At 39.2% G+C, this 24,633-nt stretch overlaps 1 protein-coding gene across 1 annotated transcript in view; it reads right to left on the reverse strand.

The window, feature by feature from the left end:
* The window catches only part of ALK (ALK receptor tyrosine kinase), a 667,016-nt gene that overhangs the window by 415,241 nt on the left and 227,142 nt on the right, over positions 1 to 24,633 (reverse strand). The window lies entirely within an intron of this gene.

A 24,633-nucleotide genomic window follows, 5' to 3' on the forward strand; every position in this document is an offset into this window, starting at 1 on the left:
GCCATCCAGAGTTCCCACGTCGAATTCTGCCTTCCCTCATGGCAACACTCAGGGCTACTCTCTCTTTCCAAAGAAAGGGAAAATACAGATGAGAAATGATGAGGATAGAAAGAAAGATACACAGGAGTATGTGAGGGCAAGAAGGAGATGATAGCAACCAGGAAAAGACTAGGGAGAAAGAAAAGAGGAGAAAGAGAGAAGGGTCAAGGAATATGGAAGGGCGGGCCCAAAGGGCCGTAAGAGGAGTGAGCAAGAAGTCACGGGAGCCTGAACGCTACTTCCAGGTGAGAGTGTACCAAACTCCATGGCTTTCTTTGTTTTGAGACCTTTTATGCTTCCTGTCTTTCTGAGTGTGGTTATACAGCCCTCCCAACCCTACCTTGAAGCACTGCCTTAGCCACAAAGGTACAGAAGAAGCAGAGTATATACTGCCTCATGGGAACCATGATATCCGCTCTCGACTTCTCATTTGGTTAACTTGGCTCATACAGTGTTCCTGCTGGACTGCTTCCTGGGCAGCCATAAGCACCCACCCCCTCTCCCCCTGCCGCCTTTCTCTGGCTGGATGCAGTACAGCTATGGAAAGAGACGGAAGACACCAATATTCACTGCAGATTCAACATTATTCTAGAGATCTTACATACAATGCTTTATTTAAATTTCATTATAACCCTACAACATATTATTTTCCCTATTTTCTGGACCATAAATTCAAAAGCCAGAAAAGCAACTCAATTAAAGTCACACAACTAGAGGGATCATATGGGTGTTGGAACCTAACTCTGCAGTGCAGCTGGTCAACTCTCCCACTTCTCCTCTCTGGGAGGGACTGTTCAGAGGGTCAGAAGGCAAGAGCATTGCAATTCTACACTGAGTTATAAGGATCCACCACACTCTGTCTCATTACGTTTTCACTGAAAGAATAAAGCATATGATTGGTATAAGAATATAGTTTATGGTAGTGTTGTGAGGACACATGAATGTGAAATCGCTCTGATTTCTAATAAGAACAGTGATTGTTTAACTACTAGAAGTATTGTTCTGGGGTCTGGAGTGGTAGCCTAGCACCTGAAGTCCTTGCCTTGAACGTGATAGGATTTCATGTGGGTACCAGTTTGTGTCCTGGCGACCCTACTGCCTACCCAGCTCCCTGCTTGTGGCCTGGGAAAGCAGTCAAGGACAGCCCCAAAGCCTTGGGACTCTTCCCCCATGTGGGAGACCCAGAAGCTCCGGACTTCTGGCTTTGAATTGGCACAGCTCCGGCCATTGCTGCTCTGTAGGGAATGAATCATTGTATGAAAAACCTTCTTCTCTGTCTCTCTTCCTCTCTGTATATCTGACTTTCCAAATAATAATAATAATAATAATAAAATAAATATTAGAGGTGTTGTTCTAAGGCCTTATAATATATAAATTAATTATATGTCACAATAATTCCACGATCCAAGAATCATTATTTACATTGCATGTATGAGAGATAAATAAAATATCAAAGATTATAACTAGTGTGCGTGGAGGCAAGAATGAACTCAAGCAATATGAACTCATGGTACTCAAATGACTGTGTACTCTATTTGTACACTTAAAATGGCTTATCTGTATCATCTAGAATCTGCATAGCTAAAATGGTACAATGGAGGACAATGTGAGATATTATCCAACCTGTTGAATTCTCACATGTTTATTGGATATCACAGTGTGTTTTTTAGTGATACTATTTTAATGCACATGGAACCCAAAATTTAAGTAGGGCCCTTACTAGAGGTAAGATGAGTTAAGATTAATTAAATTTCCAATTTAGTGTTTTGTGGAAATCTAAAACTCTCTTTCAGATTTCCAAAATTCCCAGGTCCACCTGGCCACTTCCAACTTTAAATTCTTTCATTGTCTCATTTGTGCAAATTTAACGTATGGTTTGAAGCAAGTTGGTGCAAACATGAAATTTCACCCCTTTCTTGAGACCTAACCAAAAGGCTATTTATATAAGACAATATATGTGGTTAAAGTTAAGATTTAGTATTTGTATGCTTACACCAAGCTGTGAGATGGAAGTGACACAAAATAAATGCAGAGGAAGAATTTATGAGAGACACATAAGCAACCTCAAAATGAACAGAGGGCATGCTGTCTCCTACAGTTACAGCAATCTGCCATAGGGGCTATGAAAGTCCTCACTCCCCTCTCTCTTCTTTCAGGAAATTCTCTCTAATTAGCTTCATAAACAAATAGAAACATTCATGACTTCAGATCCGCCATCTGCCCCCTCACAATTCATATTGATGTTTTTTTTTTAAAGATAATTTCCTTTCTAGAGAAATTACAATACAATTCTTAACCCTTAACATGTATTTGTGCTTTACTCTTTTGAAAGGATAACGTTTATGAAGCAAGTACTATATCTTTTAGCACTATGTATTTATCTCAAGACCTAGCAGAGTCCAGTAGATAGCAGGTGCTCAAGAGTTGAGTGAAGACTGACAAGAAGCTGCAGACTGAGTCACACATTAACACATCGTTTGGTCTGGTTCCACTAATAGTTTTTCCACTGAACATACCCTCCAAACAACACTCACTTCCCATAAACCAATATTAACTACCACTACATATTCTTAATGTGTGATTCACAGATCAGAGCCTAATCTCCCCCACTGAAACTTAGGGTATTCATGTTCCTGAGCAACCAGAAAATACGATTCCAAAATGATCTAGTGATTATGTCTTGGGGACATTGAAAAAATTTCAAGTAAAACTGTCTTGATTGCACTGACACAAAATTCTTTCATATAGCCACACTCTTATTAATCACTTCAGGTGAGTTAAAGTAAACATAATCAGTCAAAGTTTTAAAGAAAGAAATTGAAAGAAAATTCTTGGTCCAAAAACGATTAGTCTCTTCCTCCCACCGCCCCCTGCCAGTTCACATACACCATTTCTCCTTTCCATTGATGTGCTTCACTAACTCCCTAATTCTTTCACTAACTTTTCCCCCAAAAATGAATGTAAGCAATGATGGTATCTATGAAATTGTGTAGCAATTTCCCTCTACTGATTTTAACGTCATGGCAATCACTTCAGGGGGACCGGCTTGTATTTTGGGTGACTCAAAGTTGTGTTACAGATCTAAGGTATATTGAATAATATCTTCTCACAAAAGGCAATGAATTAGTACCCTCAACTAGCTCTTGTTCCCTTTTGTTCAATGCTTAAAAGAAAACATACAATGAAATGTAACTGTGGATATCAGATGTTGGGAAAGTACAGGCCGTTCCCTACAACAACACATGAAAATTGTATCTAATGTAACCAAGACTATAAGATTTAGTCCAAAGCAGGTCTGAAACAGAAAATCTGTTTATTTTCTTGAGCCTATCTGTCATTTTCTCTCTTTCTCTCACTCTCATTTGAGAGGCAGAGAGACAGAGCAGAAAATAACAGAGGAAGATCCACTGATCCATGCCTCAAATGCTGGCAAGAGATGGAGCTGGGCTGGGTCAATTTGAGGCTGAAAACCAGAAACGTAATCCAGGTCTCCTACAGGGACAGCAGGAAGCCCACCCCTTGAAGCTGAGAACAGGAGCAGAATCATGGTTCAGGCTCAGTATTTCACTACAGGATGCAGCATCTTAACTGCCAGGCCAAACTCCTTTCTGGAGCTTATTTTCTGGAGTAAGATTTAGGAAAGCATACAGCTCAACCCTGTACTCAGAGGAGGCCATACTGCCAGGAACAGAGAAAGTTCTAAGAAAGCCACGTGAGTCACATGTTAGAACACACAGCGTATAAAGGTGAATACTGCAAACACCAAAAGCCTTCCTGTCCCCACCTCTTCTATGTCTCCCCTAACCCTTACTTGAAAGGTCCTGGCAAACTGCTTGATTGCTAAACTTACCAAGGAGACAATTTCTACAGAAATTGACACCTCACTGTTGTCTTTTTCACTTGTTGCAAGTCAGTAAGCCTGTCCTCTTGACAAGTTCCTAGTGGAGGCTGATTATAAGGTGACATCCAAAGCAGATAGATCCCTTATATCCACTAATGCTACAGGTCTAGTATGTTGACCATCATCATGATGCTTCTACATGTTATGCGGCAAAAGAGAGAAGCACCTAGTTCTATGCTAAAACCACTCAGAAAGGAACTTCAGTTCTCCAATCCCCACACCCTCTACCTTCATCTATTATTACTGATCCTCCTTTTCCCCTCACAAAATATGATTTAACCTTCACTCATAACAATGATCATGGTCAGATGAATGTGTTTGTCACCTATTCTAAGCCATCAGCTAACCTTTATCTCTTACATGCTTATGACTTCCTTGTTTTTGACGTGTACCAGAGACCTGGCATACAGCTCTTTTTGGGCTAAATGCTGGAGGACTCTGAGCCTTTGGGGTTTGGAGGGGAGGATGTACAGGAGAAGGTCATAGTGGTGACGACAAAAAGGAGAGCTCTTGTCTAGGGCCAAAACACCAATCCCTGATCACCGAGAATATAGCTGAAGCAAATTCTGGGCCCATTAGCTGTCAGCATCAACAGGGCCTCTTCTGAGACCTGGACTTAGCAAGTACATGGCGTTTCTGGCTTTCAAAGAATTCTCTCTTCACTAAGGCACATAGATAAGATACACTATGAATTTTATTCACGTAAGAGCGACCCCTTCTTCTTCCTGAGAAGTAATGAAATAATTAAACAGAACTAACCCCTGACCTGAAACTCCCAACCCCTGTATCCCCCTACCATCCCTCTTCTCTGATGTATTGTCATTTCTCATTCCTTTCTGCTGTACTGCCACCACACTGAAGTTCACGCAACGGTGCTCATCTCTAGGCCATTTTCAATTAATTTCCTGAGTAAAATTTCATGAGACACTATCAAACCTTTTGCTAAAATCAAGATATATTACATCCACTCTATTCCCCTAGTCTACTAATCAAAAAAGCAATCAACTTTGTCTGGCATGATTTGTTCTTTTAAAATCCATAATGCTTATTGCTCATAATTCCATTATCCCAGATAGTATTTTTTTCCTCTTAATATTTGTTCCACTATATTAACAGGGATTGGATTGCTAGATGGTTGTTTCTGTGGTTCCTTCTTTTTTTTTTTTTTTAAAGATTTATTTTTATTATTTTTTCATTGGAAAGGCGGATATACAGAGAGGAGACACAGAGAGGAAGATCTTCCGTCCGATGATTCACTCCCCAAGTGAGCCGCAACGGGTCGATACTATGTCGATCCGAAGCCAGGAGCCTCTTCTGGGTCTCCCACGCGGGTGCAGGTTCCCAAAGCTTTGGGCTGTCCTCGACTGCTTTCCCAGGCCACAGGCAGGGAGCTGGAAGGGAAGCGGGGCTGCCGGGATTAGAACCGGCGCCCATATGGGATCCCGGGCGTGCTAGGCGAGGACCTTTAACCACTTGCGCCACCGCGCCGGGCCCTCTGTGGTTCCTTCTTTCCACGCTGCTCTGAAAGTTTGCTCACTAATCTGAACCAGCAAACAGCAATACTTCTTTATTCTATTGGAACACAAAAGCATAAGAAGGGAGTCTCTGTGGAGTCGCTATTTCTTTTCAAGGCTCTCCTCATCTTTCTCAACAACTTCACAACACTCCCCTTCATTCAGTTTCTACTATACAGGGTGTTCTAGGACTTCTTCCAGTGACTGAATTAATAACTCACCCCCATTTTATACAGGAAGAACTTGCTAAGTTTCTGCAGATCCATTCTGGAACGCAGAAGACACAGATCCAAGTTCAAATCTTTAATATACAATTCACTAACTTATTCACTGTGTAACTTTCACTAAGTCATCTTAGTCTTGTTCCTACAGAAAAATAAATAGTGCCCAGCACAATGGTTCAAAGGCTAAATGCTAACCTTGCAAGTGCTGGGTTCCCATGTGAGTGCCGATTTGTGTCTGCTTCTCCACTTTCCTTCCAGCTTCCTGCTTGTTGCATGGGAAAGCAGTGGAGGATGGCCCACAGCCTTGGGATCCCACACCCATATGGCAGACCTGAGAAGAGCTCCTGACTCCTGGCTTTGGGTTGGCCCAGCTCTGGCCTTTGCGGCATTTGGGGAGTGAGACAGCAGGATAAGGATCTTTCTGCCTGTCACTCTCTCCGTAAATCTGATCTGTCTTTCCAACAACAAAAAAATCAATCTTTAATAAATAAATAAATACAGATCTTTAAACAAAAATATCTTAAATGTTATATTTACTTCAGTTTTTAATTTAAAAAGAAGCAGGTAAAAAAAAATAATGCCACCAATTCAGCTTGTATGTTCCATCTGACTGTTATGCCAAAATTCCATTTTCTAGAAATAACTGGAAATCATATATATTCATTTATTTGAAAGTCAGTTACTGATAGAAAGAGGCACACGTGTGTGCATGTGCGCACACACACACATACACACACACACACACACACAAGATATTCCAGCTGTTAACTTAGTCCCCCAAACTGGTCAGCAGCTTAACCTATTATGCAACGAGAGCTCCAATAATAGTTTGATATAGTGACTTACACGACATATTCTATACCTAAATAACAAATACAAATAAAAATGAGCTGTTATCTTGCATACTGCTTTATAACCTACATTTTCACTATATATGTATTTCCATGTCAGCACATATAATATATATCTAAACTGTTTTTGTGTATCTATAGCTTTTGCAATGATATTTGTTATGTATAAATTCTAGTTAAATTTGATAAATCCCTTCTTAATCAAAATGCCAAGCAGCTCTCAGTTTTCTCTGTTTAAATCAATCATGGCAATGAACTACAACTGTAATACACATCAAGTGAAGGAGAGAGTGGGAGCCGTGAGATTGTGAGAGCTGCCCACTAAGGCAGGCTGCTTCTCCCTTTTACGTTGCTCCCAGCTACCCCAACTCCAACTCCAATCAGTACAGTTTGATGGGACAGGAGCACTGGGGCAGAGGCTGGGGAATCCTTATAACCCTGAAGGATGGGGTGGCCCAGAAAAGTGTTTTTGGCTCACTCAGTGTGAAGTTCAACCGAGATTTTCTAAATCCTTAGATTTTGCAAGCTGTAGCCTGGGCCATACCGCTGCTTCTGCCCTCAACGCCCTGGGACAAACTATCTTTTTTTGCAGCTCAGTTTGCTTATTTATAAAACAGTGATAACCTTTCTAAGCATAAATGTGACTGCCACTTTTGAGTATTTATTATATGCCAAACATCATGCCAGAGAAAGCTTTAGGGCATCATCTTGTTTAATTCTCACTAAATCCCTTCTAGATAAGTGGCATGAATCTCATTTTTAATCAGGATATTACCTTATTGAGTTGTAAGAGTTATGTATATATTCTGCTTAGAGTTCCCTCAGATGAATCATGACCCACAAACATTTCCTCCCATTTTGGTGGCTTGTCTTCTCACTTTCTTAATGTTATCTCTTGAAGAACAAAATTTTTAATGTTGATGGAATATAACTTAGAAACTTCTTTATTGCTTGTGGTTTTAGTGTCATATCTAATAACTATTTTTCTCAACCAAAATTCTGCAAAGATTTTTCTCTTCCTAAATTCTATGTAGTTTTAGTTCTTACATTAGGGTATATGCACAGCATATATGCACAGCATGAGGTAAGGACCCTGTTTTATTTTTTTTGCATATGGATATTGAATTAACTCAGTACTGTATTTTGGAAAGACTCTATTTTATGGCATATAATTATCTGAGAAACTGTGTAAAAAATTAACAGATAATTAAATAAAAACTTATTTTTGAATTCTCGTTCTGGTCTGTTGATACATTTCTCTTGGCCCTAACATACCATGATAAACCAATGGTACACATGTCATTCCTCCAATACTCACCCCTGTTACATGTTTACTCAGATTTTTCCAATATTTGAAAATTAGTCTGGTAATTTTTTCTTTCTAGCAATTAGCCCATTTAACAGACATTGAATTTATTGGTAAAGCACATTTAAATACTCTCTTACACTCTTAATAGCTTTAATATTATTTCATACTTTTAATTTCTTATAAGCTTTTAAATTCCCTTAATGATATTTAATTCCTGACTTTATAATTTGTGTTTTTATCTTTTTCCTTGATATGTTCAGTAAAAAAATTGGTCAATTATGTTGTTTTCAAAAAAACAACTTTAGGTTTCATTGATTCTCACTATTGCCTTCCTATTTCCTATTTCATCGAACTCCATGTAATCTTTATTTATTTTCTTTTTTACGCTTTATATTTTCATTGATTTTTCTGTTTCTTACAGGAGAGTTAAGCTTAAGTTATAAATTTGAAAGTTTTATTTTTTCCAGTATAGAAATCCAGAGCTGGTTTTTCTAAGTACCTTTTCATGTCATCCCATAAGTTTTGATATATCTAAGATAAATTTTTGGTCGCTTAAAATATTTTATAATTTCTCATATCATTTATTCCTTTGATGCATGAGTTATTTAGGAGTTTACCAATTAACTTATTAATTTGGAGATTTCTAGAGCTCGTTGTGTTGGTAATATATAATTTGTTTCTTTGGTTCAAGAATATACTTTGGATCGTTTTAATCCTTGTAAGTTATTAACATCTGTTTCATGACCTAGCAGATAGCCTATGCTGCACAGAGTTCTCTATGCTCTTGAAATGATGCTATGTTTTTCAGTCATTGAGTGAAATGTTCTATATCTGGCAGTCTGGGGTGCCTGATAATATTGTCCATGCATTATTTATCATATTCTGTGTAGTTTTTTTTGCCATTGTTAAGCAGATCACTGAAGTCTCCAACAATACTATCAAATTATCTGTTCTGCATTTCAGTTTTGGCACATTTACTCAGACAGATATACTTGATAAAGTTTCAGGGCCTGTTGTCACATGCATATACGTTTACAAATTTGTAAAGTTATAAAGACTTGTTTCACAACCTAGCAGACAGACTACACTGGAGAAAGTTCTCCATGTACCTGTTTCTTAAATTCAGCGGATAATAATATAGTCACTCTGGATTTCTTAAACTTGTTCACTTTCTTACGATTTCTAACTGCTTGAATGTACCTATTTTTCCAACCTGTTGCATTCATTGTAACTGTTTGAATCTCAGAATTTTGTTTTAGAAAATACATAGTTGGATCTTTTTCTTATAATCTGATCTAATAATCTGTGGTCTCCTGGCTTTTTTGTTTCTCTATTCTCATGAACTTAATTTTCCACTTGATTCATTCTGCCTATACCCACAACAGCAAGGGCTGGACGGGGCTATCTTCAATATTGGATGTGTATTCCAAGTGGCATCTTAACTGCTAGGTGAAATGCCCACCCCTTATATTTATTTTTGAAGGATGACTTTATTGTACATAAAAATCCTACTGACATTTTTGTCTTGCAATATTTTAGAGTATGAAATTCTACTGCTTTCTAACATCCACTGGTTCAAATAAGTCAGTAATTAATCATACTGATGCTTTTCTTGCATGATGACTTATTTCTGTACTATGGATTCAAGATCTTTATATCGTTAATGATGTGTCATCTGAATATGTTTCCTTAATTTTTCTGTTTTTCACACTGCAAAACGATATCAATTTATTTTCACACTTTCTTTCATCCACCTTTGTAAAACTTTTGAGGTTCTAATGAAACTTTTTTTCATTTCAGTTATTATACTTTTTTAAAAGATTCATTTATTTTTACTGCAAAGTCGGATATACACAGAGGAGGAGAGATGGGGAGGATGATCTTCCGTCCTATGATTCACTCCCCAAGTGATTGCAACAGCCAGTGCTGCACTGATCTGAAGCCAGGGGCCAGGAGTTCTTCCGGGTCTCCACACAGGTGCAGGGTCCCAAGGCTTTGGGCTGTCCTTGACTGCTTTCCCAGGTCACAAGCAGGGAGCTGGATGGGAAGTGGAGCTGCTGGGATTAGAACCAGCACCCATATGGGATCCCAGGGCATTCAAGGCAAGGACTTTAGCCCCTAGGCCACTGCACTGGGCCCTCATTTCAGTTATTATCCTTTCAAACTTGATATTTTTCCAATTTAAAAAAAATAATTCTACATTCATTGAAGTTCTCAACTACTTCATTACTGTAGACCATTGTTGTTATAAACTGTTTGAACACTTTTTGGTAATTGCTCTTTAATATGTACAATGGCTGTTATGATGGCATTGTTTTCTAATCTGAGGACATTCAAAAGTAGTCCCTACAGGATTTTCTGGGTATGAATCATATTTTCATATTTCTTTGTATATTTCATAACTTTTTGTTGGAAACTGGATGTTTTACACAATATTTTAAACAATTCTATGCCCTGAATTTCTTACATAAAAACTATGGTGAGTTCTTGGCTGGTTGCTGCTGTTGCTGTAATTATTATTACTGTTATTTTACTTAGCTCCTTTGGCAACTTGGCTCATCTTGGTATGAAATATGTCTTCCTTACAGCGTGTGTGTGTGTGCTGCCATGTCTCTGCTGATTTCTTTTCACGTGCTTGAGTTTATTTTGAAGGCTGACTCCCTATGTGTTATCCTACAGCTTAATTATCTAACAATGTCTCAACAAAGACGCACTTAAAAACCTTCAACCAGTAATGTTTTTTTACATCTGTTGTCAAGTCTGCGTGCAGGTAATGGAATGGTTTCCTTTGTGTCTTCTCTGTATATGCTTTTGGTTTGGCTGAGGGACTATGGCTAGTTTTGTCACTTTCACACCTTCAGTGGAAACACAGCTTTAGCCATCCGCATGCCTATTCCAACCGGCACCTCAGACTGTACAGCATGTCTCACTCAACCTTGAATCCAACCTATGCACCCGTGAGACAGCCTTCCACCCACAGTACTCCCACCCCTACCAAATCAAGAGAGCCCCTTTGATGATAACAGCTGCTCTGATCTACTTTGTCAGGCCCTCTGCAATGACTGAGTCAGGTAGCTAGGAGCACTATAAGGTCAGAACACCAAAGATATTCCCTGTGTTTACTTGAAATAGGCAAATTTTTAAGCATGAATGTTTCTCATTGTTACATACCTTTGGAAATTTTTCAGAGCACTAAATTAACTGTTTAGGCCCATTTTGCCTAATTTTATACTTGGAGTTACTTTAAAGAGACACTTTAAGTCTCTTCACTTGCTGCATTCTCTCTTTTCTCTTTCTCCTTCATGGTGCAGGGTAAGTCCTATTGCAAGATTTAGTCCAACATTGTCACACAAATGGTCATTATTAATCTTATGGGTTTTTTGTTTGTCTTTCTTTCTTCATTTCCATCTGTCTATTTATACTTACATATATGTCACACAAAGGGCCACCAGACATCTGAATTAGTTCTTATTTGGAGAAAACCCGTGTAGACAGTGTACTAGCCAATCCTACTATTCCTGTGTCAGAGGATTGATACAGGATAAACCCTCAACAGAGACAGCTGACATAGGACAAAGCGAAGGCAGCTGACAGAGGAGAATGAAGTGCTCACATGAAGGCTGGAGAGTGATGGGTCAGCTCAAGGGTACTGTCCCACCAAAGCAACTGAGATTCTTGCCTTCTTCAGAACATAATGAAACCAGCATGTGAAAGAGTTATCTGTGCCTCCATGTTTACTGCCGTGCAAGTCACAGTGGCCAGGAAATGAAATCAACCCAGATGTCCATCAACTGATGATCAGCTTTAAAAAAGCGTGGTATATATACACTATGCAATACTACTCAGCCATAAAAAGAATGAAATTCTGTCTTTTTCAACAAAGTAAATTCAAATGGAGCCAATTATGCTTACTGAAATAAGCCAGTCTCAAAAAAATGTATGTTGCCCTGATTTGCTGCAACTACTATAAAGAGTATAAAAAATGTAATCTATATCAATGAAATTGATATTTTGAGATTTGATTATTATTTACAGTCCTTGTCTTTATATGCTTGAGGAACTCTATTTCTTTTCTACTTAGTATTGGTTCATTTTCCTTGGGGTAGGTTAATCCTGCAGTAATGAAATAGATTGAAACATACAAATATTTTAAAAGAACAGAATATGGATAGTGGGAGCACCATTCTAAATCTCTGCACAAAAATACATTAAAGTTGTTCATCTACATAAAGATAGTAACGAAAGAAAAACTTTCATTTTGGGTGAATTAGTTATTTTGGTGTTTCTACTTTAAAAACATGTTGCCACAGGCCTGGCACAATAGCTCAATGGCTTATCCTGCACCTCCAAGCACCAGCATCCCATATGGGCACCGGTTCACCTCCTGCCGCACTTCCCATACAGCTTCCTGTATGGAAAAACAATAGAGAATGGCCCAAAATGTTGGGACCCTACAACCTCGTGGGGGACCGAGAAAAAGCTCCTGGCTTCGGATCAGCTTAGCTCTGGCCATTGTGGCCACTTGGGGAGTGAGCAAGCAGATGGAAAATGTTTCTTTCTGCATTTCCTTCACTCTGCAAATCTGCCTTTCTAACAAAAATAAATCTTTTTAAAAAAAGTGTTCCTATGTACGTGAGCCTAAGTTAAAAGATCAAAAGGGGGCATTATTGGTGCCAACAGCTTAGCAATGGGAATAGCACTGAGTGTACTAAGCTCTTCCACACTGGATGAGCAATCACCCCCGACACACACACACCAAGTATCATTATACAATGGCTCAAGTTTGGATAACTATACCATGTTAAGTATATGAAGAATATGATTATTAGGATAGGGAATATAATAGTGTAAAGAATGACAGTGTCGTAGTGCTTATATTTAAATAGACTGAGCAATACTGGAAAAGAAGACATTAAATAGACACACACTATGTTGATTTTGCAGAAGAGAATTTAATGTTTACCTAATTTAGTGGCATGGCTATATAGAATCAAATGACTATTCTCACCTTAAGCACCTTACTTCCTCACTTCCAGGAAAAAAATTTCCATTAACTCTTCCATTGCAATAATAATAGAGACAGCAAAATTACCAAACAACAGAGGGTCCATGAAAATTAACCAGGAGAGGCTAGATATCCAGGGAGTGTATTTTCAGTAAGCATAACTAACCATCAATACAGTTGATTGATTCAACGATTCTTAACGATTGATTCAACGATGGCAACAGATACCAAAGTGCAAGGAAGCTCAAGTTCCTATATAAAACGAGGTAATATTTGCGTACAAATATTTCAAATCCTCTTGTATACCCTGAATCACCTCTGCATTACTTTCAATATGTGGTACAATGTGAAAGCTATATAGACAGTTGTTAAAACTAAATTGCTTAAGGAATAATTACAAGAAAAAAGTCTGTACATGTTTGGGATAGATGCATTTATTTCCATTTTTAAATCTACTGCTGATTAAATTCTTGAATTTAAAGCCTGTGGTGATGGAGGGGTGTCCGTAGTAAGAATGATAAAGTAACAAGTAGAAAGAATCAGAACAAATCATACTATTTTATATAAGAATAATTTGGACCACAAACTTAACCAGGTTAATATTTCTCATCGTCTACTTACCAGGCCATGCCTATTCAGAACCCCTGTGTATTCTTTAGAATCTGTTGCAATTCTATTTCAAAGTGTGCATGGTCACTAGAATGAATGCAGGCTCAGTCATTCTCAGTACATTCTCTGTGACATCCATAAACTCCTTGTTTTGATAACACCCCCTGGTATGTTACATTTGGATACATGTGTAAGTCAAGCAAGCCTCCTGCCTTCTAGGGTCAAGATTCTTCAGACACAGTTGCTCCTTTGGAGGGATTAGGGCTAGCATCTTGGGCATACATTACTCTATCATGGCATTTTCCTGTTTGGAGAGTTGTCTCTTGGTCATGGTTTTCAATTGACTTCTATAATAAGTTAAGAAAGAGAGTCACAGAGGTAAAATGACCCCCAGATCTCCCTTCCACTTTCACTGAACTACTCTTTATTCTGAATGAATAAAGATTATCTTTCCACTCTAAGGAGAATTACACTCTCGTTATCCCCATTCAAGAGGACTTCATTTTATTCCTCTTTGCAAGGTCCTGGGTTTCCTTCAAATCTCCTCAAGCATAAATTCAGAGTACTTCATGCTTTTTCTTAAACACAGACCATATTTCTTTAGGATGTGTCTTATCTGAACCATTTGATCCAGGAACCAGTGAGGCTGAAAAAATCCTGATAATATGAACAAAAGCTTCTTTACAAAAAAGCCGAAAAAAAAAAAAAGAAAAAAAAAAAGGACAACTCCATACACTTGTTCAGAGTATCTGGTGCCACTCACGCAGTTCACCAGTTAAGAAATTTGGGCTGGTCTATCAATTTTAATTCTCAGCATAGAGTCCACTTCTAAAAGGGCAGGGGGCGCTGTGAACAAACTCCTCATTGCAGTAACCTGAGTCTACTTTCTCATATTGACCACATCACCTACAGACCTGGATGTCCAGCTTTCTGCATGCTGTAGATGCTGAAGGCAGCATCCATTGCCTTGGCCATCTGCCAAAGATGACACCATGACAGTCAGCTTCCCAAGACCTTTCTGTACTTCCAATGGATAGCCTCTGACTGTGCCCCAAACTAGAGAAGGAAATCCTGGCATCAGGGCTATGTACGTGATGCTCTGGGCTTCAAAACATACTACCACACATCTAAGGAGCCAGATCTTCTGCCAGATCAGACTTGGGAAGCACAGAAATTTACTTTATTTTTATTTGAAAGGCAGAGTCACAGAGAGAGGAGTGACAGACAGATTCACTCCCTAAATTGCCGCAACAGCTAAAATTGAGCCAACCTGAAGCCAGGAGCTAGGAGCTTCTGGGTCTAATAGCCCAAGGACTTGAGTCATCTTCTGCTGCTTTCCCAGGCCATAAACAGGGAGCTGGATGGGAAGTGGAGCAACCAGGACACAAACAGGTGCTTATATGAGATGCCAGCACCACAGGCAGTGGCTTAGCCTACCATGTCATGGTGTTGGATCTAGAAACTCAGCATTTTAGAAATAGTTTGATAACAATGGAATGAATGTGCATCTTGGTGTTCAAAAATGAACATGAAATGTAACTATGCCAAATACTGGATTCAATCCTTTAAGTTTCTCAATGCATGTCAAGAAATATTTAATAAATGTCTCTTTTATACTGGACTTCGACCTTAACTCTCGGAATGTTACAATGATGTAAGACCCAAGGTCTTCGCTTTGAAGCTTACTATTTCACATCAGTTTACCAACTTAAGGACAGAGGTAATATCCATTTTGTGTTGTAAGAATCAAATGTGACTATGGGTACAGAGTGACAATCTGCAGCTCTTCCCATTTGAGACTGACTCAAGGTATTCCTGAGCCAGCTGGCAGCTCACCACAGGCCGTGTGTGTGATTTCACTGCTTCTGCCACCCACCCCCAAAAAAGTGGCTTCATAGGGACTGCATATGGGCAGCTGCCACAGCTTCCCTGGGATCCTGCCAGGTGAAGAGGTAGCTTTATCCTTGCTCCACCACTTCCGCAACTTAACTTCTCAAGGTCCCTACGTGGGAGTGGTCTCAGGCCTCCTTACCCTACAGATTTCCAGATGCATCTTCCTGTCTCTGACCTCAGCAGCTCAGGGTGCTGCTGTATTTTTGTGCTCCACTCTCACCCACAGAAAGGCTGACTCTGCTCACAGTGAAAGCAGCAAGGTTACTGAACACCCAGAAACACTCATCAGCTACTGGAGCCTTCACAGTAACTAGGTCAGCTTTTCCTTAAGGTTTAGTCACTCTTATGAGTGACTTTCTAGAATGCTGGCCCACGGAAGCTCTGACTATTGCCCCCAAAGCATATCCCTTTCCTTCCTGACTTGATCACAACTAATTGCATTAGTTTCCCATTGCTGCTGTAACCAATGATCAGAAACCCAGAAGCTCAAAACCACATTTTTCTTGTGGTCTGGAGGTCAGCTGTTAGACTGCAAGGGTAGAGAGGCTGTATTCTTTCTGGATGGAATTGGAGGACAGACTTAATTTTCTTTTCTAGCTTCTAGAGGCTTCCTATATTCCTTCTCTCATGGCTTCTTCTTTCATCTTCACAATCATCAGTGCAACATCCACACATCTCTGACCTTTGTATCCATCTTCATATTGCTTCCATGACTGACTTGGCTGCCTCCTCCTTGCTCTCTTGTGACTGCTGTGAGTCCACTGGGTCAAACAGGAAAACCGAGGATAGTCTCATATACAATATCCCTTGTGTTTTCCACACCAGCCCCAATCACTAATCTGTAATGTCTCCATGGGTCCCTCATTCTGGAGGAGCTAACCTGACAAATTCAGTCACACTGATGAGCTGGAAGTTCCTCTTTGCTCCTGCCTAGAATGTTGCATGGATTCCCTACTGGCAATGCTACCATCTTAGCACTCTGGTACAAAGAATAGCCTGAGCCACAGAAATGCTAGTTCCTGTAAACTCTTCTTAGTGTACTCTTTTTGGGGCCTAGATGTAGGATTGCATTACCTGAAATGATCATCTGACTTCCTCCTTTCCAGTTTTTATACCGTTGATTCATTTTTTCTTTTTTAATGACTTTAACTAAAACTTTCAGAACTAAGTTGAATAGTAATGATGAAAGTGGGCATCTTTGCTTGATTCTGGGTCTTGGTGAAAATGTTTCCAGCTTTTCCCCATTTAATATGATGCTGGCTGTGCATTTGTCATACATACTTTGTGTTGTGGTATGATTCTTCTACATTCATTAGCTTAAGGCTTTTGCAAACAAGGCAAATCACTCCCTGGAGAAATCAGTCTCTTTAACAAACGGTGTTGGCGAAAGTGGATCTCCACATGCAGAAGTACAAACAAACTCCTCCTTTATACCCTTTACAAAAGTCAACTCACAATGGATCAAGGACCTAAACCTGAGATGTGAAACCATCAAATAACCAAAGCAAAACAAAGGGGTAAATTCTGAAAGACACTTATATAGGCAGATGTCTTTTGGATAAGACCCCAGAAGCTCAGCAATAAAGAAAAAAATGGACAAATGGAATTATATAAAGTTTTAAGAAGCTTCTTTAAAGCAAGCACTCAACAGAGTGTAAAGAGATAACCAACAGAATGGGAGAAAATATTTACAAAATATGCATTTGGTAAAGAATTAATATCCAGAATATGTAAGGAGAAGTTCAAGAAATACAACAAAATAATCCATTAAGAAATGGGTTAAGGGGCCCGGTGCAGTAGCCTAGTGGCTAAAGTCCTTGCCTTGCATGCACTGGGATCCCATATGCATGCCAGTTCTAACCCAAGTGGCTCCACTTTCCATCCAGCTCCCTCCTTGTATCCTGGAAAGTAGTTGAGGACGGCCCAAAGCCTTGGGACCCTGTACCCACGTGGGAAACCCAGATGAAGCTCCAGGCTCCTGGCTTTGGATCAGCTCAGTTCTGGCCATTGTGGCCACTTAGGGAGTGAATCAACAGATGGAAGATCTTCCTCTCTGTCTCTCCATATCTGCCTTTCAGTAAAAACAAATAAATCTTTAAAAAAAATGGGTTAAGGATATGAGCATGTATATTTAAAGGATGAACTACAAATGACACATGGAAAGATGCTTCGGATTAGTAGCCATCAGGAAAATGGAAAGAAAAATCACAATGCAGTTTCAGTTCACTCCAGTTATAATGACTATCATCCAAAAGTTAAAAAGAAATGTAAAAATTCTAGCAAGTATGTGATGGCAAAAGATAACCTAACCCACTTTTCATTGGAATGCCGACTTGTATACCCATTACAGAAAACTTATTGGAGATTCCTCATACCTGAAGACAGATCTCTCCTATAACCCAGCCATCTTACTACTGGGAATTTAACTAAAGGAAATGAAATTAGTATGTGGAAGTTATCTGTACCTCTTCATTTATAGCAGCTCCATTCACAATAGATAAGATATGGAATCAACACAAATTTCCATCGATTAATGATTCGATAAAGCAAATGTGGTATGTACATACCTAATGGAATACTACTCAACATAAAAAGAATGAAATTCTGTGTTTTGCAACAGATTAATACAACCAGAGACCACTATGCTTATGATAAGAGCTAGGACCCAAAAGACAAATATCATATGCTTCCCCAGATCTGTAGCAACTAATACATACAGCATAGAAAAGTAATGTATATGAATGAAATTAACATTTTGAGATGTGATTGTTGTTTATAACCCGTCTTTACATTCCTGAGAAGCAGTGATTATTCTACTTGCTACTTGCTGAATCCTTTATTTAGTGGAATATTAAGCTTGTAATTATAAAGAAAATTAAAAGCATGCTATCTGAAAAATGAAAAGAAAAATAAGAAAGGAAGGAGAAGGGAGGGTGGGAACAGGATAAGTGGGAAGTATCATTATGTTCTTAAAACTGAATATACACAATCTATTGCCATAATATAAAACAAACTTCAACAGACACCCTGCTCTGAGTCAAGTTTGCAGGCTCATTAATGCAAGTCCATCTCTGAAACTCTGGTGGTAGAACAGCATGAAAATGACCCACAGCTTATAGCTGCTGAAATACTGCTTGGGTTCAGGGCTTCAAGATCCAGGGATTTCACTGCCTGGGAGATGAATGACATATTACCACAAACAGCAAAGAACCAAAGAATCAGTGTGGTCTTTATGACAAGTTCCAGAAGAAGGGTGGGACCCATAAGATACGCATTTACCTAAGGCCCTTAGCATAATGAGGAGTCATATTCAAGTGAAAGGCATGGCCAGAGAGCATCCTTCTGATAAGCCTGCAGGGGGTGGGGCAAATTATGGTAGGACTGGTATATTCTATTCACACTAAAGTGTGACACTTGCTTCCTGGGTATATTCCTGACCCTACACACTTGGTTTCCAAAACCACACTTTCTTGCCATTCAGGGATAAGCCAGGCAGAAAACAAGAAGTGGTAAGGATATTTTGGATTTGTAAGATGATGCTAATTGCTGACAGAGAGCACTCTGTTACACAGGCAAGGAGTAAAACAGCCTGCTGGTCTGCTTCACTCGAGCCAGTATCACTGATTTTGCTGGCTACAAGATAATTAACATTTTTTTTCTCAAAAGCCTAAGATAATCCAGTTGTATAATGTCAAAAGAAAATGTTTATTCTGCTTGTATTAAAAATAATATCATATTTTATCTTACAACAGGAATGCATTTTCATGGACTTAAACTTGTGAATAGCTAGAGCATATAGAGGAAAATGAGAGATTAGTAACAACTTCTGAAGCTATGTTGGTGTGCTTTGTAGACTTATCCACATTGTTCAGGTTTTATATGAAAACTAATAATATGTCTTTCCCATGCTATTAAGTTTTTATACAATGTAAGCACAGTTGCAGCAAAATAGTTTAGTTATACTATATCCTATTTCACAAATTCCCTAATGAAAACCATTTAAATTATTTCTAGTTTGTCATTATCATAAGAAATACCATTAAAATAGGTGCTTTAGATGAACCAGTTGGAAATAATTGACTGAAATGCAGTATTCAGTTGAAATTGAAATATGATTGTCTACAGAGAAAGATTCTTTCATCTTCGGATGGTTAGTGTTGTTAGAATCACTCAGCCCACAAGTTATTTCTTTCCTTTCCAAACTGTGGGTTCTGAGAACACAGACTAAAGGTATTTAAAAATATAAGAAAGATCAAGGTGACCAGACCTGTCTATGTGGCCTTGTGAATAAAGGCACAATTGCTTAGAGCAGCTTGACTTCAGAAGGCAAATGGGCATGCAGAAACTGACCACAGGGTCCTACTGAAAGGACTGGGGAAGGGACAGGGACAGCAGTAACACCTGGGCCAGCCTGAGACACCTTCCTTAGCAAACCAGAAGTGTGGCCATACTTTTATTTCTTTTCATCTTAAAACACACACACACACACACAAAATAAACTGATCTTTGCCAGTCATGTTTCATAGTTTGACTCGTATACATTCATGAAAATAATTGATGAACACATACATAAGAGGAGCACATGTTCAAAGCTATTTTGTTGATGCAAAATATCATTTAATAAGGTATAAAAATCACTGCCCTGCAGCAGAAACTTGATGGCAGAACAGACTGGAAGGTGGCTTGAGGGACTGGGAGACTGTGAGCATCTGGCATGGACAAAACCAGAGTGGACCATCCATTTTGGATCAAGGAAACAGAAAGGAGCATCCTATCTAAGGATACATGTGTGTGCACGTATGTGTTAGCTTCCTCACCAGCTTGCTTATGTCTTCTGATTGCTCTCTCAGGTTCAACAATCCTTGAAATTAGAGTTCTCCCTTACACACTCTTACACAAAGTGAAGGGTGTAATTACAGACTCTCATTAGCCAGGTGACCTTAAGTTGACTACTGAACCTTGTAGGCTATAAACAGCGGACTTGAAAACTGCACTCGCACTCTTCACCCAGTGGGACAAAGGCAGAGAGCAGGGACCTCAGGATACAGCTCAGTGACTCTCCAGTGCTGAAGTTCCTTCCTTCCTTTCCATCCCTAACAATCAGACTCACTCCCATATAGGTACCAATGACTGAAGAGGCTAATGGATGAGGTCCTAGTCAGTCAGCAAATGAAACCTGAAAGCAGACGTGGGTGACAAATGATAAGTTTCACTGGCTAGAAGAGGAAGTGCTGGTTGGCCTTTGAGCACTCCAGTTGTCCATCAATGCCCTAAAAAAGAAGAGCCAGAGAGTGAGGCTCAGACACAACCCAGATACTGAGCTGCAGCCAGGAATGACTGAGGGCACAGCGGGGCTGTATCCTAAGTACTTTCCTACTGATGCAACACTTGAAGCTAAAAGGGGGGCCCAGGTTCCGGATTCTTCTGGGGTAGAGTCTACATGAGAGTTGTTTGAGGATTCTTCTAAATTAGTCTATCACGGGGGAGGCCTTTGACCTAGTGGTTAACATGCCCACATCCTGAATTCATATACCTGAGTTTGAGTTTCAATTGTGGTTCCTGATTCCATCTGCCTGCTGATGCAGACTCTGTGAGACAGCAGATAATAACTCAAGTAATTGGGTCTCCACCACCTGTAAGGAAGATCTGGAGTGAGTTCTCGGCTCCTGGCTTTGGCCTAGACTATTTTAGGCATTTGTGGAGTCAAGATGAAAGCTCTATGTCACCATCTCTCTTTCTCTCTCTCTAAATAATGATGATGATGATGATGATCATAGTCATAGAGAGACTGGAAGCAGAGACACAAAGAGAATGTGGTTTGATGATACAGGCAGAGACTTGAGTGATAAATCTGCATATCAAGAAACAAGGATTATAGGCAAGCCCCAGAAATTAGAAAAAAAAAAAAAAGAGGCATGGAAAACATTTTCCTTCAAAGCTTCCAGCAGATGCCAACAACACTGACACACTGATTTCATTCTGTTTGCTTCCAGAATCCGAAGAGAATAAAATACTATTGTTTTAAACTACCTATTCTGTATAAATTTGTTATAGCAGACACAAGAACCTAACACACAAGTGTACAGTAGGAGTAAAAGCTGAATAACCCCATTCTATGGCAACCCAAACATGTGAAAGCATCCTCAATCTTGGCAATCATGACAATGTTGCTTAGTCTTTTTAAAACTAAGTCATTTTGATGAACACAAACTGTCCGCAGCATTGCTTCATCCACGTCTTCCACCAAAACGAAGCCAACATTTGTGCTGGAAGAGAGTTGAGAAGTCCAGAAAAGCTATCCAACCACCCATTCTTCAAGTGTGTGCTTATGTGTCAGAGGTTAGGCAGGGGTCTTTGGGGATGACTGATCGTGGGTTTTACATTTTTAAGCTAGAGTTCATGCTGGAGGTCAAAATCTTGTCATACTGGAGAAGAAAAATGTATTCCCATGACTACATTTCCAAAGACCAGAAGTGGCAGACATCAAACACGCCTGTGGCATTTCTTAGAAAGCCAGAGAGTGCCTTAACCTGATGATTCCTCAAGATTTTATTAATTCATAATATTGTCTTCTATCAAAATGATCACCTTTTATTATTTTGCTACTCAGAATTATATCTCTTTTACTATTCTCAGCTACAGGGACCATAAATTAGAATCATTCAGAATTTATACTTGTAGAGTTCATTACATGTGATTGGTATTATCTTGGTGCCTTTTTCTGGAGCTTCTATGTCCACTGGCAAGAAATATTGTAATAGAGTCTAAATACCATCCAACCTATAAATGTTGAGTTTAGGGGAGGAAAAAAATAATAATGACTGCACTACTTTATCACTGCTTCATAGCTACATTTTCTGTTGGCATGAGAGAAACTGAGACAGCAATGTACATTTCTGTTTTGCTGCTATGCAGGTTGGCCATACCAGTTTCACTTGCTACACCTTCACGTCTTTCCCTGAAGATCAAGAGACACCATTACATCATTGTGCTACAGGCGAAACAACTGTACTTCAGGAAACAAATCATGATGCAATAAAGTGACTCCAAAAGAGATGAGAAACTATTATTTGAAGTTCTTTTTTTCTAAGATTTATTTATTTATTTTGAAAGTCAGAGTTACAGAGAAAGAAAAATGGAGAGATGGAGAGAGAGAGAGAGAGAGAGAGAGAGAGAGAGAGAGAGAGAGAGAGAGAAGGAGAGACAGATCTTGCATCTAGCTAAGTTAGGCAGAGACCAGGGGCCCAGGGCTGCTTTTAGGTGTCCATATGAGTGGCAAGGGTTCAAACACTTGGGCCACCTTCTACTGCTTTCTCAGGCCGTAAACAGGGAACTAGACTGGAAGTAGAGCAGCCACAACATAAACTGGAACCCATGTGGGATGCTGTTATCACAAGCAGCACCTTAGTGCTGTGCCACAATGTCTGCCTCTATCTGAAGTTCAGGACATTGTAGCAGAAGGTCCCATTATGGCTGAAAGGCTGTTCCCCTTGTTTCTATGACTGTTTCAAGTGCTGTAAGTATAAATCTCATTAGATGCAAGAAGAAAAAACAATGTCTGGCAGTGGGAGACTCCTGTATCTTCTCACAAAGATTTTAAGCTAGCTGGTGAAGCCACGGTGGCTTTTGCTGTGTTTCGTCAAGCTTTTGTCCCTAGTGATTGTCCATAGTAACACATGGTAAGAGCAACAACCTTTCATATATGGAAGTTGAAAATCTGTTCCTAAGTAATGAATTTTTTCAGCTCTGACTGGCTCACCCAATGGAGAATGTACTGAGCCTTGGGACCCACCTTCATAAAATGAAGAGATTAATACATTTCCACACTAGAGGACATTAAGAAATGAAATTTTTCCCCCCTCCTCTAATGTTTGTTTTTTCACAATATTTGCTTCTTCACACAATGATGGACTTGACAAGACGGAAGATAGAAAAGAAGAAAGACATCAGGGTGTGGCAATCAAAAATTTATTGGGGTTTTCAAATTTTTTTCTTAAAAAGCACCTACTTTCAAACTTATAGTGTCTATTTCCTCCAAAATCTATGGAGTTTACCAAGGCAACTGTCACTTGTCCCTCCCTCTTGATCCCACTGAACAACTCACAACCTAAAATACATTTGTTTTTATGGGTAAGGTTCAGACACATGGACAAATTTCTAAAGCCTTGGAATTAGAATCTAGAGATGTCCCTAGGGGGATAGCAAATGAGAGTAAGTCTGACAACAGCCCATGTCAGCAGTCAGAATCACCTAAGAAACCCATAAAAAACATGAAATAAAATAACCCCTAAGGACCTTGAAGCTGCAATGAGTTATTAAATTCATTCACCAAATGAACAGCAATGACAAAGTCTGACAATACCAGTTATTGGCGAGGATATAAAGTCACAGCAAGGAACACTAATACATCACCAGTGGAAGAGCATAAATTGGTGCAACTATTTTGGAAAATGGATTGGCATTACCTAATGAAATGGAAGATGCTCTGACACTATCGCCTTGCAATTCTCCTCTTAGCTATATGTTCTAAGAAACACTTGCACAAGTGCACAAGAGATATGAGTAAAAAATGCTTACAGAAGTGTCACTGATAAAAGCAAAATCCTGGAAAGAACCCAGATGTCAAATAACAGAAGAGATAAATTGCAGTATTTTCATGCAATGAATTCAATACAGAGCTAGTACAAATAAATCATGGTTACATGAACCCAATATGGACAAATCACAAAATAATACTAAGATTCCATTTGTATGAGAGGCTACAAACATGAAAACCTAACAAATGTGTGATCTAGGGATATTACACATAAGTGAAAAGATGATGAAGAAAAGCAAATTGATTATTAACATACAATGCAGGACAGAATATCTCTGAGAGAAATGTATGATCCAGCTAAGAGACAGAGGGGACTGCAAAGGGGCTGATGCTGCTGGGATTCTTCCTTTTGGTGGCAAGAACAGAAATGTTGGGTTTCTTGAAATCTTCAAACCACATATGTGCGATATATCTACATTTTTAACATGCTGTTTCAAAATGATATTTTAAAATATGCCAATTCCTAAGCTCCATCTAAATTTATTTCATCAGAATCTCAGGTGATAGGAGCCTAGACACTATTTATGTGTAATTTCTGAAGCATTATTGGGTCATTGCTAGTCACCTACACACACACACACACACACACACACACACACACACACACACACATGCACGCACCACAGAGTACTCAGGTGAAAGTAATTTAAAATATATATCAAGTTCAAGCAATTTCAAGAGAGTCATAACAA

Source organism: Ochotona curzoniae, unplaced genomic scaffold, assembly GCF_017591425.1.
Source record: "Ochotona curzoniae isolate NIBS_2020 unplaced genomic scaffold, NIBS_Ocur_1.0 contig_883, whole genome shotgun sequence".
Taxonomy (NCBI): Eukaryota; Metazoa; Chordata; class Mammalia; order Lagomorpha; family Ochotonidae; genus Ochotona; species Ochotona curzoniae.